The sequence below is a fragment of the Staurois parvus genome, unplaced genomic scaffold, assembly GCF_062004578.1.
Source record: "Staurois parvus isolate SC_StPar_1 unplaced genomic scaffold, SC_StPar_1.0 ptg000052l, whole genome shotgun sequence".
NCBI classification, from domain to species: domain Eukaryota; kingdom Metazoa; phylum Chordata; class Amphibia; order Anura; family Ranidae; genus Staurois; species Staurois parvus.
This window is the reverse complement of record NW_028317848.1, coordinates 864,704-884,062: the sequence shown is the minus strand read 5'-3', so window position 1 is coordinate 884,062 and position 19,359 is coordinate 864,704. Positions and strand designations below refer to the sequence as shown.

At 43.8% G+C, this 19,359-nt stretch overlaps 1 protein-coding gene across 1 annotated transcript in view; it reads left to right on the top strand.

Annotated features, from left to right (window-relative positions):
* The window catches only part of VPS13B (vacuolar protein sorting 13 homolog B), a 1,305,797-nt gene that overhangs the window by 734,825 nt on the left and 551,613 nt on the right, over nt 1-19,359 (top strand). The window lies entirely within an intron of this gene.

Sequence of the window (19,359 nt, the reverse complement as noted above, 5' to 3'; positions counted from 1 at the left end):
CAGAATTTATCATATCTATTACATCTTGCCAGTACCAATATAGTTTTGGACATCTCCAAAACAGATATATAAAAGAGTTAGGAGATTGAGCACATTTTATACAATCGAAATGTTCTTTCCTGCCTACTCTATAACGTAGCTCCGGAATACGGTAAGCCCTGTGCAAGATAAAAAGTTGCATTACTTTATGGCTTGGGGATATCGAAACCAACTGTACGTTCTTCATTATTTGATCCCATATATCCATTAGAACCACATCAATATCGGTCTCCCATTTTTGCCCGCATGCAATGGGAAATTTAAAGAAGCGGTTCAGATAACAATCGCCCATAGACCTTAGAAATGAGACCCTTAGTATTACTTGCTGTTTTCAACACCCCATCACAGTACAGTTGCATCAGAGCAGCGATCCCCACATGTTCCCACCTGGAAAAACCTTCCAGTCTAGAAATTTCAGGGAACGCTCTATTTGACCATAATGGTGTAAATCTAGTATACCCTGTAGTACCCGATATTATTTTAGTGGACTGCCAAACCTTATAAATCAAGTAAAATGTAAGATAGGTATGTTGATTAAAGGGTGGAATGGAAGAGTCCGGGCTCCAATAAAGGATTACCATTATGACATAAAAATTGGGCATATTGAAGGGAGATGTATGCAGGCCACCCTTATCCCAGCCTGCAAGATGTTAAAGTTGGGATGCCAGAAAGTATACCCAGGAATTTGGTGCTGATACCTCCCCTTGATCGTTTTGGTATTGTAGATATTCATATTTAATTCTAGCATGTTTATTACGAAATATCAAGTTCTGGAAGATTGTACAAAATGTATTAAAATATTTCTGTGGGATCCAACAGAGCGAATTGTGTAGATAATGCATTAACTGTGGCATCCAAATCATTTTCAAAAGATTGGTACGACCAGCCACAGAAAGTGGCAGTTTACACCAGACTTTATTCTGAGATCTAAACTTCTGAAGTAATTGTAGCAAATTTTGGGAAATATATTCTCTAGGATGGATAGAAATAGTTACACCAAGATATTTGATCTTTAAATCCACCTTAAGCTGTGCCATTACAGGAGGGAGAGGGCCCTGAAGAGGGTCTATCGGAAGTAGCATATACTTACTCCAGTTAATCGTAAGACCGGAAAAAGTACTAATCTTCTCTATGACAGACATTGCAGTAACCAATGATCCCTGAGCATCAGCTAAGTACAGCAGCATATCATCTGCGTACAGAGCTATTTTTTACCTCATGCTTACCTCTAAGAAAGCGTCTCACCTTTGTTGTTTGTCTTAACAGGACTGAAAGAGGCTCTATGGCTTCTGAAAACAAAAGAGGTGACAGCAGGCACCCTTTCTAGTACCACGGGACACGGAAATGAAATTGGTCATTCTCCCAGTGACTCTCACTGAGCACTAGGTGACATATGTAGAAGCTTAATCAAATTACAGAAAGTATTACCAAACCCAAAACGCTTAAGCACCTCCCATGTATAACATCACTCTACGCTGTCGAATGCCTTAATGGTTTCTATAGACAGCAGAGCTCTGCTTGTCGAATTATCAACAGGAATTTGGATATTTAAGAAAGTACGTCTTACAGTATATTCACAGCAGTTGAAGAGTTAGGCATAAACCCTGTTTGGTCTGAATGAATAATGGATGTAATGACTTTATTTAGCCTATTGGTCAAAATTTTAGCTAGTATTTTAACCTCCCTGGTGGTATTCCGGAGTGTAGCTCGGAGGTAACTTACAGTTCCAGAAGCGGTAACCCCGAGCTACACTCGGGATTACACTGCAGCATTGCTCTGGGATCCCTCGAGCACTTACCTTGTCCTGCAGTCCCGCATTGTCCCCCCTGCAGCATCCCCGGCCATGTCCTCAGACCGATGCCGGCATCCGTCTTTCCGGTTCCGTTCTCTGCACGCGTCGGGACGTATAGGGGATAAAACTGGCGGGAATTTAAAAAATTAAAAAATTTGACATTCACTCAATACACTAAAATCTGATAGTATTACATTACTGTATCAAACCATTTCACATACATTATGTCCCTAGTGCTTTGTCCTGTGCCCTGCCTACATTTTTACTGTTCTTTCTGCCTAGAAACTGAGAAACGTCCATGGTGTCCAAAAAGCGTCCCTTTAGGTCAAAAGCGGTTTGAGAACAGTGATGGTAAATTAGAACCACTTGCAGAATTGAGTGGTAATGATTCACGGGGAAATTAGTCATCAGACCCTGCAAACTATTTTGTGACTAAGCTCAGTGATGTGCGAACTTTGCGCTCTATTTCAAATTTCAGTGTTTTTGGTTTGATTACATTATTTAATTAAATTTATTCATATTATATTCTTTTTTATGATTATATTATAATTTATGATTTCATGTTTCAAATGTTATCATACCCGGGGTGTTTGCTAGACTCTTGTTCGGACAGATTTTAGTGAGTTATTCCTAAGTTATTCCTAAGAATTACAGGCCTACAATAAAAAAACAACATATTTCCATTGAAAACAATGTACCGCTTTGAGCACAGAAATACTGCCATAATCAGACCGCTAGGGAGGCTAACGTCTGTGGTAAGCAGCGAATTTGGTCTATAGGAATCCAGAGATAGTAAATTCTTCCACAATAATAGCCTCTGTCATAGACTGAGGGAGGCATCTGCTATCAAAAGCAGATTAACGGAGTGCGCATGCGCGGCTGACGGCACAGGACATGTCTCCCTGAGGCTCCTCCACGCCACAGGGAAGAGAGCCTCACCGCTGCATGATCCGGCCCCACACCGCTCCACGAGCGGCACCGATCGGCAGTGCAACCCCCGGCCATCTGTCAATATGGTCAGGGGGGCAAATAAACATCAAGCGGCGCCGCCGCATAAGCCAATAAAGGAGGCCCTTGCTCGTGCCTCCTCCAAGATGGCCGCCGCATCGGAGCACCACAAGAGCCAGCCAGCCTTATCCAACCCTGCAGTCCTGCAAACGGAGCAGCCAAGCTGCCCAAGCTCTTCAGAGGGTGAGTCAGATGATGACACTACGACCCCCAAACATGCCTTGACGCCTGACCTTACTACCCCTGACATTCTAGCTCGCTTTGAAATAATGCTACATAAGGCCCTGAAACAAACCTCAGACCGCATAACTAACCAGCTGTCCAGGGAAATCCGTGAGAACCACATCAATATCGGTCTCCCATTTTTGCCCGCATGCAATGGGAAATTTGGGGCAACGCACTGCGGACCTAGAACAGAGGGTGGACGACCTTGATGCATCTCTCCAAACGCAAGGGGATGAGCTAGACCTGCTGCGTGACGAAAACGCTATACTTCAGGCGCGCTTAGAGGACTTTGAGAACCGGGCCAGACGCTCCAACGTGCGTATTCGTGGCCTCCCCGAGTCAATTATTGATGTCCAATCTACAGCTACTGCGCTATTCCAAGAGCTCGCCCCCGCTATCCCAATAGAACGCCTCGAGATGGATAGGGTTCACAGGGCACTAGCTCCAAAGCGCACTGACGGCCCGCCGCGAGACATCATAGCTAAACTTCATTTTTTCCGCACAAAGGAGCAACTACTACAAGCCGCCCGCAATTCGGAGTCCCTCCTGTTTCAAGGTCACCATTACCAGCTGTTTCAGGACCTTTGCCCTACTACCATTACCAAACGCAGAGCTATGAAACCGCACTTGCTAGTGCTACAACAGCATAGTATACCATATAAATGGTGCTTTCCCTTTGCGGTACGCTTCCGCCATCAAGCCCGTGACCACGTATGCAAGACTACTGACGAGCTTCAGGACGCGCTACGAAACCTCCAGCTGCACCCTCCCACTGCACAGATTGAGACCTCCAGAAGGCGTTCGGCGTCATGCTCACCGCAGAAATCCCAGCCGTCACGAATTCCTAACCTAAACGCACACAAGCGGGGACGCTTTTCCTCTCCTGCTCCCTCACCACAAGATTCAATGGACTGAATCCCGTTGACCACCTTTGATCCTTAATCCTGCTCCTTATGTGGTGGTCCGTTACCACCCACACAATCGCCTCCCACAGGGTTTAGTCAATTGACTGTCTACCTGACTGCCATCGTTGCAACTTTGTATCCTTATACTGGTCTGTTGTGCTTCAGTTGTTTTTTGTGTTTTGTGTTTTTTTTACCTAAGCCTGACCAGCACCGGATACAAGCTGCTCGGGTTGGGAATCATATTGGTCTATTGTTTGGTTTGATGTTCGCCATGTTTGGACTGCTGTTGCACCTTTACCTCGCCTGGCGGACCCTTGGTTCCGGCGTTTCGGTTGGTTTGGCTCCGACTTCTCTGGGGCCGGACCAGGTTGACCGGGGCCACCGGCGCCAGGGCTCTGCGGGCTTTTTGCTTGTTGGTTTTGATGCTTTCTTCCTACCAGGATCACTTTAATATGCCTTTGTCTACATGCTGTCTTCCTAGCCGCCTGCGTTTCTGCGCACTCACCACTAGCCCCCTTGGTGTTCCATTTTTTTTACACCACCTGGGCTACATCTGTTCCCCCGGACCACCAGGTTTTGGGTGCTCCCGGGGACCGTTGTTTTTTTTTTTGTTGTTGTTTTTTTGTTGTTTTTTTTTTGTTTTTTTGTTTTTTTTTTCTTCCCTTTTTTTTTTTTTCCCTCTTTCTTGGGGATGTTCTTATGTCCTTCAGTGTCTATCATAGAATACCCTCCCCTCCCCCCATCCCCACCCTTGCTCTCGCATACGACTGCACGTTAAAGCTTAGCTCGAGTAACCGCATACCCTCCCGGCGCCAAATTGACATAACATTCCTCGTGATGGTACCTCACTGTCCGCTTACCCATTGTTTGCTCTACCCATGGGTTCCTTGAATATTCTCACCCTGAATGTTCAGGGTCTTAACGTCCCACAGAAGCGCAACAAAGCATTCCGCTCATTTGCGTCGCATAATGCGCATATAGTCTGTCTTCAGGAAACACACTTCACTCCTACCTCTATTCCCAAATTCTTTGGCCCTCGTTACCCACAGGTCTACGCGGCCTCTGCTGCCACTAAGTGTAGAGGGGTTTTAGTCGCCCTCCACCGTACAACTCCTTTTAAGCTACAAACTGAGATTAAGGATCCTGAGGGTCGTTATATCATACTGGTTGGGCAGTTGGTGGACTTTGAGGTCACCATAGCCACGTATTACGCTCCAAACCAGGGTCCTCTGCCGTTCCTTTCCCACCTCTTCTCGGTTATAGATCATCATAAGCGAGGCACGCTCATACTCTGTGGAGACTCTAACCATATAATATACCCCTTCTTAGATAAATCCCCACAATCACCTTTTCCGCGCACCCCCAACCACTCCTTCCAATCCATACTGCAACATTACTCATTGGTCGATTCCTGGAGGGAACTCAATCCCACTAAACGCCAGTATACTTTTTACTCCCACCCACATAAGGTTTTTTCGAGAATAGATCATATTTTTTTGACCGCCAGTTCTTCCCCCCGCATCTTAGCTTCTGATATCCTACCGATCCCTTGGTCAGATCACTGTGCGGTGGTCACTATCATTGCTTCTTTGGCCCCAGCTCCCCCCGATCCCTCCTGGATCATTAACGAAAACCTGCTGGCTGACCCAGTTTATTGCTCAGAGATAGCAGCTGCGCTTAAAGACTATCTCTCCTTAAATCAAACCCCTGATATCTCCCTCCTTCTACTATGGGAAGCACACAAACCGGTACTTCGCGGACTCTGTATCAGCAAAGCCTCCTTCCTGAGCAGAGAGAGGAGGCAGAAACGCCTCCTCCTTGAACAAGCTTATGACCAATCCCATGCCGCCTTCCAAACTTCCCCCACCCCTGCTAACAAAGAAGCTCTCGAGCACTCCCGCCTAGCCCTGGATCTTTTCCTCACTGACCAAGCCGAGCTCTCCATCCGCAGATCTCGACACAAATTCTACACTAAAGCCAATAAACCTGGCACTTTCCTTGCTCTCTCTCTCCGTAAACTAGACCAAACTGTAAGACCCATACGGTTACGGACCTTAACTGCGAATCTCTCTAGCAACCCCGAACGGATTCTGCACACCTTCCACAAGCATCTCTTGCGCCTTTACTCTGCCTCCACGCCCTTTGACTCTTCCCATGCTGAAGCCCTTTTTGCTTCCCTTCCTTTCCCGAAATTGGCTGAGAATCACTTAGGAGCACTGGAGCGACCTATCTCAGTAATTGAAACCTTAAATGCTATCAATTCCCTAAAGCCCCGTAAACGCCCAGGACCCGACAGCTTTTCTGCCACGTATTATAAAAAGTTTGCCCCCATTCTCACGCCTGTTATAACTAATGCGTTTAATGCCATACTTTCAGGCCATACCTTTAACTCAGATACAGTGCAAGCCAACATTTCTATGATACCCAAGCCGAACTCAGATGACACGCAATGGTCCAATTATAGACCAATCTTCCTTCTTAACGTAGATGTTAAACTCCTAGCTAAAATTCTATCTACTCGCCTCAATACATGTATTGGATCCCTAATCCACAATGATCAGGTCGGCTTCATTCCAACCCGACAAGCGGGGGACAACGTCAGACGTGCATCCCTTTTAGCACACTTAGCCAAAACTCGCAATATTCCTGCTTGCTTCTTGTCCTTGGACATATGGAAAGCGTTCGACACTGTCTCGTGGCCATACCTACACTATATATTGCGCCGATGGGGTTTTGGCCCGCATTTCTTAACCTGGATCTTTTCTCTCTACCAGGGCCCTTCGGCCAGGATCAAATACTTAGGGCATCGATCTGCTCATTTCCCAATTATGCGTGGCACCAGACAAGGTTGTCCCCTATCCCCTCTGCTTTTCGCATTAGCTATAGAACCGCTGGCCCTATTGATTAGGACTGACCCGGATATCCGCGGACTTGAGATAGGAGGCACCACACATAAACTGTGCTTATTTGCAGATGATGTCTTACTTTTTCTCACCTCCCCCTTAACATCCACACCTACTCTTCTTCAGCTACTTGATAGGTTTGGGATGCTCTCGGGCCTCCAAATAAATCCCCAGAAGTCACTTGCACTTAATATTTCGCTCCCACCCAATGAACTTAACCATCTAAAATTGATCCTGCCATTCTCGTGGTCGCAAGACTCTGTTCCCTTTTTGGGTATAAAATTCACCCCGCATATTTCAGGTCTCTATACAGCTAACTACATTCCTATGCTAGCTCGTCTAACGGCACTAATGACCAAATGGTCCTCCCTTCCGTTGGCTTGGCTGGGCAGGATAGCTGTTGTGAAGATGTCGATCCTCCCCAAAATCCTTTACCTTTTCAGAATTCTCCCTATCCCAGTACCTTCTCACTACCTTCGCGTATTGCAGCGCCGTATTTCCTCCTATGTTTGGGGTAAAGTCCGCCCCCGTGTTCCTTGCTCCACTCTATACCGACCAAAAATTCATGGTGGTCTGGGCCTCCCTGAAATTAGCAAGTATTACCAAGCGGCGCATGTAGCACAATTGCCAAAGTATCATGCTACCAATGAAACCCCGCAGTGGGTCATTCTGGAATCCATTGAGTGCGACCCCTTTAGTACAGGAAACCTTCTTTGGCTGAGACGCGTTGATCGCCGCACGATTGCAAATCCCATTACCTCACATTTTTTGTCCCTCTGGGATAAACTGAAGTCCCGTTATCTCCTACAATCACCACATAATCCCCTCCTTTCCTACCTTCGCAATCCAGCCTTCCCCCCAGCCTGGTCCGCACCACACGTCTTTGCTCACTGGTCTACAGCTGGTCTCACCCAGACCCGACACTTCGTATGCAGGAATAAATTCAAATCCTTCGCCTCACTATGTGAATCCCATAACCTCCCTGCCTCTGAGATATTCAGGTATCTGCAGCTGAAGCATTTCTTTGCTCCGTACACAACGGCACATAACCCAACACCTACTTTGTCACCTTTTGAGCGAGCTTGCCTCAGGGACCCCCATAGACGGGGCCTCATCTCCTATTTATATTCCCTCTTCACAACTTCAACTACCTCAGCGTTCCCCTCGTATACAAATAAATGGGAAGTGGATTTAGGACGGCAAATTGACCCCTCAGATTGGGACCTTATTTGGTCCAATACCAAGGAGTCATCACAGAATATTGCGGCCCCGGAGACCAATTACAAAGTTTTGACCCGCTGGTACCTAGTCCCGGTTAGAATTGCGAAATATACCCCTGATTACCCCTCAGTTTGTTTCAGGGGCTGCGCAGACCTGGGTACTTTTTTCCATATTTGGTGGGATTGCTCCATCGTCCGTGCATTTTGGGTGGAGGTTTTTAAAATATTATCTACACTCAGTGCCGTAACCCTCTATCCCGATCCCTTAATCGCGCTTCTTAACCTGCGACCACCTGGCATCGCTAAGGCGCATTTCAAACTTATTCTACAAGTCACCACCGCAGCCAAGCAGGTTATCGCTAAATCATGGAAATCTCCCTCGTTGAGTATCACTGCAGTTTCGAATAGGGTCACTCAGGCAATGATTCACGCAAAAATAGAAGCCACTATCCTAGATTCCATCCCTAAGTTCAAGAAGATTTGGAATCCCTGGGTGGAGCATTTCCTCCCATCCAATTTTGATGACTCCCTTCTCAATCCGTAATCTGCATCTTTTGTTTGATGGTACCATTCCTTAACCATACTGCGGGTTTCCCCCTTCTCCCCCTACTGTGCAGCCGTATGCCCCTTCCCATCCTTCCCCCCCCCCCCCATTTTGTTAGGCCTTAACTGCCATTTGATAGTCCTCTTTATTAGTGATGCCTGACTTTGTATTATTGGGTTTCTTACTGTGCCATTAATGTACACCTTCAATGACCCATACTTTTGCTTATTATTTTATACTGTTCCATGTTAAAAAATAAAATAGTTTGAACACGAAAAGCAGATTTAAAAGTCTGTAACAAAAAGGGCAAAAGTATTTTGCTATACTGGTTATAGACTTCATTAGGAAAACCATCTAGGCCAGGGACTTTTCCTTTTGGAAGGGATGCTACAGCATTTTCCAGCTCCTCCAAAGTTTTCGGGGCATCAAGCAGGCATATGTCTGCTTGAAACAGGGTGGAAAAGTGGATATCATCTAAGAATTGAGAGAGGGCAGCACTAGTATAGATTGCCCTGGAGCTATACAGGTCCTGATAAAAAAGACTTGAAAACTGCCAATATATCTTCTGATGTAGTACAGAGCTCCCCAGTTTTTTATTTTCTAACATTAATATAAGGGGTATTATTTTGAGAGCAGGCAATGGCAGCCAAACATTTACCTGCCTTTTGCCCCTCTGCCCATACCAAAGGTTTATTAAAAAGTTGCTTGTCCTGCTCTCTTTTGTCCATAAGAAGTCTGAGCTGGAATTGCACCTCTGCCCAAAACGAACAATTTTCAGAAGTTGTATCCTGATTATAAGCATCCTCAGCTGCCACCACCTGCTCGTTTGCTAGGTTTACCTCCTTTCTGCTCTTAGTTTTGACCATGCTGATTTCTTTAATAAGAAGGCTTCTAAGGTAGGCCTTCATAGTATCCCAGACAGTCATAGAAGAAGCTGTATTTGAGTTCATTTCTACAAAAAAAAATGAGGGCCCTTAGTACATAGTCATGGGCTGTAATTATTTGAAGCCAGAATGGGTTACGTTTCTACACAGCCCGTTTGGTCCCAGAAGCAATACCCCCAAGGATAGCCAACAAGGGGGGAATGGTCTGACACGCCCCTAGCCAAAATGTCAATAAAGATGATATACCTAAATGTCCTATATGGGCCCAACATCAGGATAGAGAATTATAGGTTTTGGAAAAACAGGTATATAGCGCTTCCACAGGATGCAGCTTGTGCCAGAGATCATGCAGACCCAATTCCCCACTTAGCTTACACAAGATGGTCAAACATCCTTCATCAACATGCCTAGGTGGTGGATACCTGTCCTGTTTAATATTAAAAACATTATTAAAATTGCCCATCAGCAAAACTGGAAGGGGCAATATATCAGCTGAGAACTTTATAAATAGCTGAATTACCTTGCAAGAGAATGGTGGCGGAATGTATACATTAGCAATCACAAAGTGCCTGTCAAAAAGTCTACGTCACAAAAAAACACATCTCCCATATTTGTCTATCTCCGTCCTTTCAGAGGAGAAGCCGCCATCACCATATACAAGAATGGACATGCCCCAGAGAAGCATGATTTGTCACTCCAGAGAACACATCTTCACTGCTTTAGAGTCCAGTGGTGACATGCTTTACACCACTGCATCTGATGCTTTGCATTGCACTTGGTGATGTAAGGCTTGGATGCAGCTGCACGTCCATGGCAACCCATTCCATTAAGCTCTGTACGCACTGTGGTTGTGCTAATCTGAAGGCCACACAAAGTTTGGAGGTCTTTAGCTATTGACTCTGCAGACAGTTGGCGACTTCTGCACACTGTGCACTTCAGCATGCGCTGACCCCGCTCTGTCATTTTACGTGGCCTACCACTTTGTGGCTGAGTTGCTGTTGTTCCCAGTTGCTTCCTCTAACAGTTCACCTTGGAATATTTAGTAGCAAGAAAATTTCATAGATGGACTTGCACAAACGGCAACCTATCACGGTACCACACTTGAACTCACTGAGCTCCTGAGAGCAACCCATTCTTTCACAAATGTTTGTAGAAGCAGCCTGCATGCCTAGGTGCTTGATTTTATACACCTGTGGCCATGGAGGTGATTGGAACACCTGAATCCAATGATTTGGAGAAGATATATATATATATATATATATATATATATATATATATATATATATATATATATATATATACTATATTTCCAAAAGTATTTGGGACACCCCACCAAAACTTTCAACACTTTCACTATCCTAAGGATGAAATCTCTCAATAAAGGATTACGATAATTAAGGAGCCGTACTAAAAATGAACTCGGAGGGCTCCCAGGAGGCAGAGGCCTGATAGGTACATGGTGGGCCCTTTCTACAAATAATGTTATGAAGAGGTGTTCTTTCCCTATAATTTCCTAGAGCCATGTTTCAGCAAATTCTGTTCTGTAGTTCTGGAGCCCTCATCATCATTATTATTATTATACAGTATTTATAAAGCTTCAATAGTTCGCTCAGCGCTGTACAGTACAAAGGGAGACAGAACATGCGACAGTACAATAACAATACAATGTGATACACGAGGGGTTCGAGGGCCCTATTCTTTCGAGCTTACAATCTAGGAGGGAGGGGATAGTGGTACAGGAGGAGATAGCTGTGGGGGATGGAGTGGTAGGAAGAGTGGAGGAGGTCGGCAATTAGCAGGGGGTGGGGTAGGCTTCCCTGAAGAGGTGGGTTTTCAGGGTGCGCCTAAATGAGAGGAGAGTAGGTGATAGTCATCATGTTCCGAAAGACCCACCACCCTAATGTTCTTACATCTCTAGAATCTCTAGATCTTCCAATTTGCGAGTATTGATATCAGGTTTTTTTTAGAGCTTTGTATTGGCTGAATGACATCTTCTAGCTCACTGACGTAATGTGCATTTAGATACTTTTAAATGTATCAAGTGTTTTTTTGTCCAAGATGCTGCTGCTCCTGGATGCACTGGCAGTGCCGCTAAACTCCCCTGCCTCTAAGCTTCTCTTAATGCCTATGTGTGTGTGTGTGGACACAGGCTAACATTCAGAGTGTTTAGAGGGTGAAAAAAAAATGCCAGACGCCCCTAACAGCAGCGTTAAAAATGTCCAGTGTGCATGAGGCCTAAGTGTATCTAAATTTGCACTGTGTTACTTGACCTTGACACCACTTTCATTGTGGCCCAGTATACATTTCATGTTGAGCCAGGCAGGTGAGAAATGTTGCTGTTATATATAAATCATAGAAAAACATTTCCAAAAACAATGCTTTCTAAATATCTGTTTGAGAAACTTGTGATGGAAGCTGCTACTTTACAACTTACCGTTCAGCATCACAGTGAGTAAAGTGACTGACCCAAACCAGTAGCCATCTTCTTTTGCTGCTTTCACAGTGATCCATTTTTTTCCACATTGTGCTTTTCAAAGTCCTGCTTGCTGCATTGTTGGTGCAGGTTTGGTGCGGTAAAAAAAGAAAACCGCACCAAAAACGTACCTCCCCCATTGAAATCAATGAAAAACGTGGCAAAAACACATAACAAATTAACCCGTGGTGCTATTTTTGAGCCACTTGTCACAGTGTGGCAAACCAAAATCTGTCAAGTCAACATTTCTTGCAGAGAATACAGTGTTAAAAACAATAACACTGCAAAACACATTTCACATAAGATATTTAGAAAACCTCATTTGGCACTGACCTTCCTGCTGAGAACTGCAACACATTTTGTGACTCTGATTGGCTGAAGGTATTTGTAGTTAGCAGATATTCTATGTAATACATCTGTAAAAAAACAAAACCTCAGCGCTCAGGACTTCCTATTTACCATACAAATCCCCGTGAGATGCTGCTGTGCACAGGTACAAAGGACCAAAAACTTTTAACAATGAAAACCAGCGCAAACCCACATGATCAATTACATTACTCAGTTTAAAAAAACATTAATGTGCTAATAAAGTAAATTATATATAAAATATATTGATATATAAAAATTTAAAATTATAAGTCCAGTGACAAAAAAGCAAAGTGACAAAAAATCAAAAAAACCCCAGAAAATATATATATATATATATATATAATTACAGTCCCGTGACAAAATTAAATCAAATTAAATTATAATATATTTTCCATTTGATTCTTCCGTGTTACTGATCCCTTCACCATCCACCAGTGCAGAAATCAACATTAACCGCACTCACCAGATAATGGTGAGTCACACGCCTTTCAGGATTGTTAAGGGCTCCTGGACCCCCTTTACTTTGTCTGAGACCTCCAAGTGCTGTTTCCTCTTATGTCTAGGTACCTCTTCTGCTTACTCCTCACACCGAATCCCCCAAAGGAAAATCAGGAAGAAGAAAAGACCATAACGTGATACCGCAGTAACTTCTCCTCAAATTAATCTCTCCAGACCACTCACATTCTTTTGCGGGGTATAGCCCACTTTTTATTCAAAACAACAGCGATTCTCTTCAAGAATGATCCACTTTTCATGTACACCGATTATACAAGGACCCCACAGTTTAGTGTGCAGCAGGATGGCAGACCTCAGCTACAGACTCTTCTACTTAGGCTAAGATGGCCCCTTGGAACGCACCGCTCGGCATGCGCTCCACTCACCGGAAATGACGTCAGATGACGGACCAGGCAACCGGAAGTGCGTCAACGCGTTTCGCCCCACCCACAGGGCGTTATCAAGACGCTCATTACCACTTCCCAGCCGCTTAAAAAGCTTTGGGAGATCCCTCCCACTAATTCCTCTGGCACAAAAACCTGGATACAAACCTGGTGATTGACATGCTTGTATCCAGGTTTTTGTGCCAGAGGAATTAGTGGGAGGGATCTCCCAAAGCTTTTTAAGCGGCTGGGAAGTGGTAATGAGCGTCTTGATAACGCCCTGTGGGTGGGGCGAAACGCGTTGACGCACTTCCGGTTGCCTGGTCCGTCGTCTGACGTCATTTCCGGTGAGTGGAGCGCACGCCGAGCGGTGCGTTCCAAGGGGCCATCTTAGCCTAAGTAGAAGAGTCTGTAGCTGAGGTCTGCCATCCTGCTGCACACTAAACTGTGGGGTCCTTGTATAATCGGTGTACATGAAAAGTGGATCATTCTTGAAGAGAATCGCTGTTGTTTTGAATAAAAAGTGGGCTATACCCCGCAAAAGAATGTGAGTGGTCTGGAGAGATTAATTTGAGGAGAAGTTACTGCGGTATCACGCTATGGTCTTTTCTTCTTCCTGATTTTCCTTTGGGGGATTCGGTGTGAGGAGTAAGCAGAAGAGGTACCTAGACATAAGAGGAAACAGCACTTGGAGGTCTCAGACAAAGTAAAGGGGGTCCAGGAGCCCTTAACAATCCTGAAAGGCGTGTGACTCACCATTATCTGGTGAGTGCGGTTAATGTTGATTTCTGCACTGGTGGATGGTGAAGGGATCAGTAACACGGAAGAATCAAATGGAAAATATATTATAATTTAATTTGATTTAATTTTGTCACGGGACTGTAATTATATATATATATATATATATATATTTTCTGGGGTTTTTTTGATTTTTTTGATTTTTTGTCACTTTGCTTTTTTGTCACTGGACTTATAATTTTAAATTTTTATATATCAATATATTTTATATATAATTTACTTTATTAGCACATTAATGTTTTTTTAAACTGAGTAATGTAATTGATCATGTGGGTTTGCGCTGGTTTTCATATGTAATACATCTAGTTAGGACTCCCAGCCCAGGTATCACAGCGCTCCTTCAGTGTTACGTATAACGCTACCACCTCCTCTTCACTCCCTCTCTCTGTTGGGGTCCCTGAAGGTTCTGTCCTCGGGCCCCTTCTCTTCTCCATTTACACCTCCTCCCTTGGGCAATTGATACACTCTCACGGCTTCAACTACCATCTCTATGCTGACGATACACAAATCTATCTCTCTACCCCTCACCTCACCCCTTCAATCTCCACCCGTATCACAAGCCTACTGAGCGACATATCGGATTGGATGTCACTCCACTTCCTCAAACTAAATCTTTCCAAAACTGAGCTCCTAGTTTTTCCCCCAGCCTGTGCCCCCCCCCCCTCCCGACTTCTCCATCAAGACCAACAACACCACCATCAGTCCCTCCCCTCAAGCCAGAGTACTAGGTGTCATCCTAGACTCCAATCTGTCCTTCCAGGCCCAGGTCCATTCGCTGACAAACTCATGTAGACTTCATCTCCGCAACATCTCCAAAATATGGCCGTTCCTAACCCCGGAAACCACTAAGCAACTCATTCACTCCCTCATTATATCACGGCTCAACTACTGTAACTCCCTCCTCATCGGCTTACCTCACCGCAGGCTATCCCTGCTTCAGTCTATCTTGAATGCAGACTCATCCACCTTACTAACCGCTTCGTATCCACCACCCTTCTCTTCCAATCCCTCCACTGGCTTCCGATTGCCCAACAGATAAAATTCAAAATGCTAACATTGACTTATAAAGCTGTTCATAATACTGCCCCAAACTACATCACCGATCTGGTATCCAAATAGCACCCAAAACGTACTCTCCGCTCCTCAGAAGACCTCCTACTCTCTAGTTCCCTAGTCTTCTCCTCCCATGCCCATCTCAAGGACTTCTTCAGGGCTTCCCCCATCCTCTGGAACTCCCTACCCCAATCCATCAGACTATCACCTACTCTCCTCACCTTTAGGCCCACTCTGAAAACCTATCTCTTCAGAGAAGCCTACCCCACCCTCAGCTAATTACTGAACTCCTCCTGCCACTCCATCCCCCACAGCTATTTCCTCCTGTACCACTATCCCCTCCCTCCTAGATTGTAAGCTCCAAGGAGCAGGGCCCTCGAACCCCTCGTGTATTGAATCGTATTGTTACTGTACTGTCTCGTGTACTGTCTCCCATTATAATGTACAGCGCTGAACAAACTGTTGGTGCTATACAAATCCTGTATTATAATAATAATAATAAACATACAGTTCAGTGGTCAGGAGTATAATGTATAACAAAGTGAATGCGGTTTGGGGTCAGGAGTATCATGTACAACATAGTGTATACAGTGCAAGGTTCAGGAGTATAATGTGCACATAACATATGCTGCCAAGGGTCAGGAGTATAATTTTGAGCATAGTAATTACAGTGCTGAAAAATAAACCCAGAAAAATTGTATTGACATGGTATTTAAACTATATAACATGAAGACCTTAATGAAAGATTTACAAGACTTTATGTAAAGTTTTTAGTTATTCTCTCAGGTGAAGACAAGCAAATCCTGGAATACAATTCATGTAACATTGTACTTCTCAATGCTGTTCTCAAACTAGAGAAATATGCAATTCTGCCACTAGGGGGAACTGTAGGGGAAAGACTTCAGTTTAATTTGCCTACAGTTGGGCAAACTGTAACTCCTACAGTTGGGTGATTGCTGGGATGAAGTAGATGATAGTTTTTGTCCTCCTCTCAGGCCTTAACTGACAGGTAAGAGGGTACATTTGTCTTACATTAGTTTATCTTTTTTAACCTTTAAATGATTCCTATTAATGTTCTCCACCATCCCAGCAAAATGTTTACCTATAGTCTGCTCAGTAAATTGTTTTTTCTTTTCCTACTCTCAGTAAAATAGTGAGACCAAAACCTAGAGTTTGGAAACATTTCCACAGTGCAGTTTCTGCTGAGAGCAAAGCTGCAATTTGCAGATATTTTTGGAAGAAATACCAGAGGTGTCTTAAATATATTAAAAAATACTATGGAATAAAATGATGAGGGCCAAAATGAAAGTGCAAGTAGCTTTTCCCTCCAGAGTTCTCATTCCAGGAACACACTTTCTGCTGCTTCTGGATCATCACAACAGCAGCATCTTCAAGTAAGGAAGTGTTACAAACCATGGCCTCACAAAAAGACCTTCATTTTTGACACCTGAAAGTCAGGAGAACACTGATCAAGCTCCATTGCAAGAGCAATAAATTTATCTGGATCAGCATTGTCAGTAACTGAAAATGCATGTTGGCAGGAATCTTTTAAGTTATGAGGGAAAGGGGGTGGTTACCTGTTCTCATGTATATTTGAAATGTTCATAACATATACAGTCCTTGTTATTCCATTTGTAATGTAAGGATAACATTTTGAAAAGCAAGTTTAGTGTATTTACTGAATAAGCTGTACTTTTATTTCAAGTATAATACTTTTATATACATTGCATTTCGCATTCCCAGCATAACAAAATGATTTTAAATTTGTAAAACTACTCCACACTGATTTTTTTTTTTTTAATTTTCAAAAAATTTCCATTTTTTTCCTTGGAAAAAATTAATTTTTTTCTCATGGCTTCATAATTTCCAGAAAGGGTATAATGTTCAACACGGTAATTACAGTACAGTGGTCAGGAGTAAAATGTATAATGTAGTGTATTTAGTGTACAACATGGCGTATGCATTCAAGGGGCCAGGAGTATAACTTACAACATTGCAGCAAATACATTGCAGGTGTCAGAGGTATACCATACAACATAGCATATACAGTGTAGGGGACATGAGTATAGTGGACATCTTAACATATACAATGCAGTGGTCATGAGCAGGGCTGACAGAAATCCTGGGGCCTCCATACAATCTGGATCATAAGTTGGGTTCCCGTCCTGTGTCTATGCTCATTCCAATATCCATAAGTGTAATCAGCCAGGTATTATAGTCAAAAAGTCAAAACAGTCTGAAAAAAATGTGAATATGCATAGGATAATGAAAGACTTAGGGCATCCTGGGATAGAAGACAAAAATCAGTTGTATGGTATGTGTGCGGCGCACAGTGCTAAATAGAGGGCGTGGCTAGACTGTAGCAGTGGGAGTGGCTTAAAAGATAATATTAAACAAAACTTTGTGTAAGCACTGCATACACATGCCACAGTCCTTGCAAACACAAAACACTGCTAACAGTGGTGATGGATGAAATGCCCCAGCATCAATGTGCGGGGTAAAAAAATGTCCCTACACTGATGGTTTTACTGAGAAGAAACACTGCTATTTTGTCAGTGTCATTGGAAGAAAAAAACAAAGCAGGAAGGGAAATTTGATTGTGGGGACAGGTAGTACAGTGAGGGTAATTCAAGGTGGAGATAGGCAGTGCAAAGGGGGGGGGGGGGTAGATGATGGGGGAAGGTGGTACAGAGGTGGACAGTTGATGGGAACAGGTAATGCAGAGGGGACTGTTGATGGGACAAAGAGGTGAGCAGTTGATGGTGGGTTCATGCAGTACAGAGGGGCAGTTGATGGTGGGTTCATGCAGTTCAGAGGGTCAGTTGATGGGAAAGATGTGGTGGGGACTGGCAGTTCAGGGGGGCATTTGATGGTAGGGACAGAAAGAACAAATGGAGTATAGTTGATGGTAGGGATAAACAGTACAGATCAGGTCAGTGCTACGGTCAGGGTCAGGCTTGGAGGCCAGTAGTTATAGCAGTGGAAAGATTCAAACAGAAACCAGCAGGATAAAGGCACACGCAGGTCCTACTGGTAGGTGACACAGGCTCACCTGAGGCGCAGGGTCTAAACACTAGCCGGTCTTCACCCGAGCTCCTGATGGTGTGGATGGGTTTCCCAGGGATGCCCCACCAGGAGATGATCAAGCCAGGGTCCAGTAGCAGATGTAGCAGGTAGTAATCAAGCAGATACATAATACATAAACAAATCAAAAGTTGGGAACAGGTGGTTGCAGGTTTGAATTAAATAGAAGCATAGTCGAGTAACAAGCCAAAAGTTGGTAATGAGTGGTACTGAAGATACAGACAGCAGCAGGACCGTAAGGAGCAAGATATTTGCTGGAGATGAGCACAGTAATCTGGTAAACAGGAATTGCAAAGGCATGGCTTAAATAGGAAGTGCATGGGAGGAGCTAGGCGTTTAAGGTTCACCAGAAACAAGACAAAGTAAGGTTGTCCAAGGGATTAGGCAAGGAGCTGTCCAGCATCTCAGTTGGCACAGTAAGGAGAGCTACTGCCAGAGGTGACAGAGTTAAGAGACAGTACAAGAGGCAGTTAAAACTGGAGAACAGGCAGAAATGCCAATAAGAGGAGTCTGCTACGTGGTAAAGCCTTGAGAGGCCTTCAGTGGGCACATTTAAACACCAAAGACCTGCAGGTAGTCACACTCAAAGGACTCAAAGGTGATATGTGACCCTATTACCTTTATGCTAGTTATATGCATATGATAAAAATCTCTCCTCATGCATATAAAGGGGACGCAAGTAAGTGTGTGATTTTAATGAATCACAAAATCCCCTTTATTCTTCAACATATTATTGTAACATCAAAAGTAATTTTCAATATGTTTAAATTTGTGGCTTTTATTAAATATTACCTGATGATCCTACCATTAAGATCTCTGTTCAGGCACTTCCTGTTATAGGGTGACAGGTGCTCTGTCCCCATCTCCCAATTGTTATTCTTTTACATGGGCTTTTGATGGAGATTAAAAGTGGTGCTTTAAAGATGAATTCCAGGGACAAAAACTTAATTAACCATTTTCCTCTCAAGCTTATTCAGACACTTCTCCCCTACATGTAAAAATAACTTTTTTTTTTTGCTAGAAAATTACTTAGAACCCCCAAACAATGACCTTCAAACATAGGCCCTATAGAATAAAATGGTGGGTGTTATAATTTTTTTTATGTCACACAGTACAGCATGTCCCTAAAGACACAGGCAAAATGCATATTTTCAATACATTTTAATACATTTTTCAAAAACATT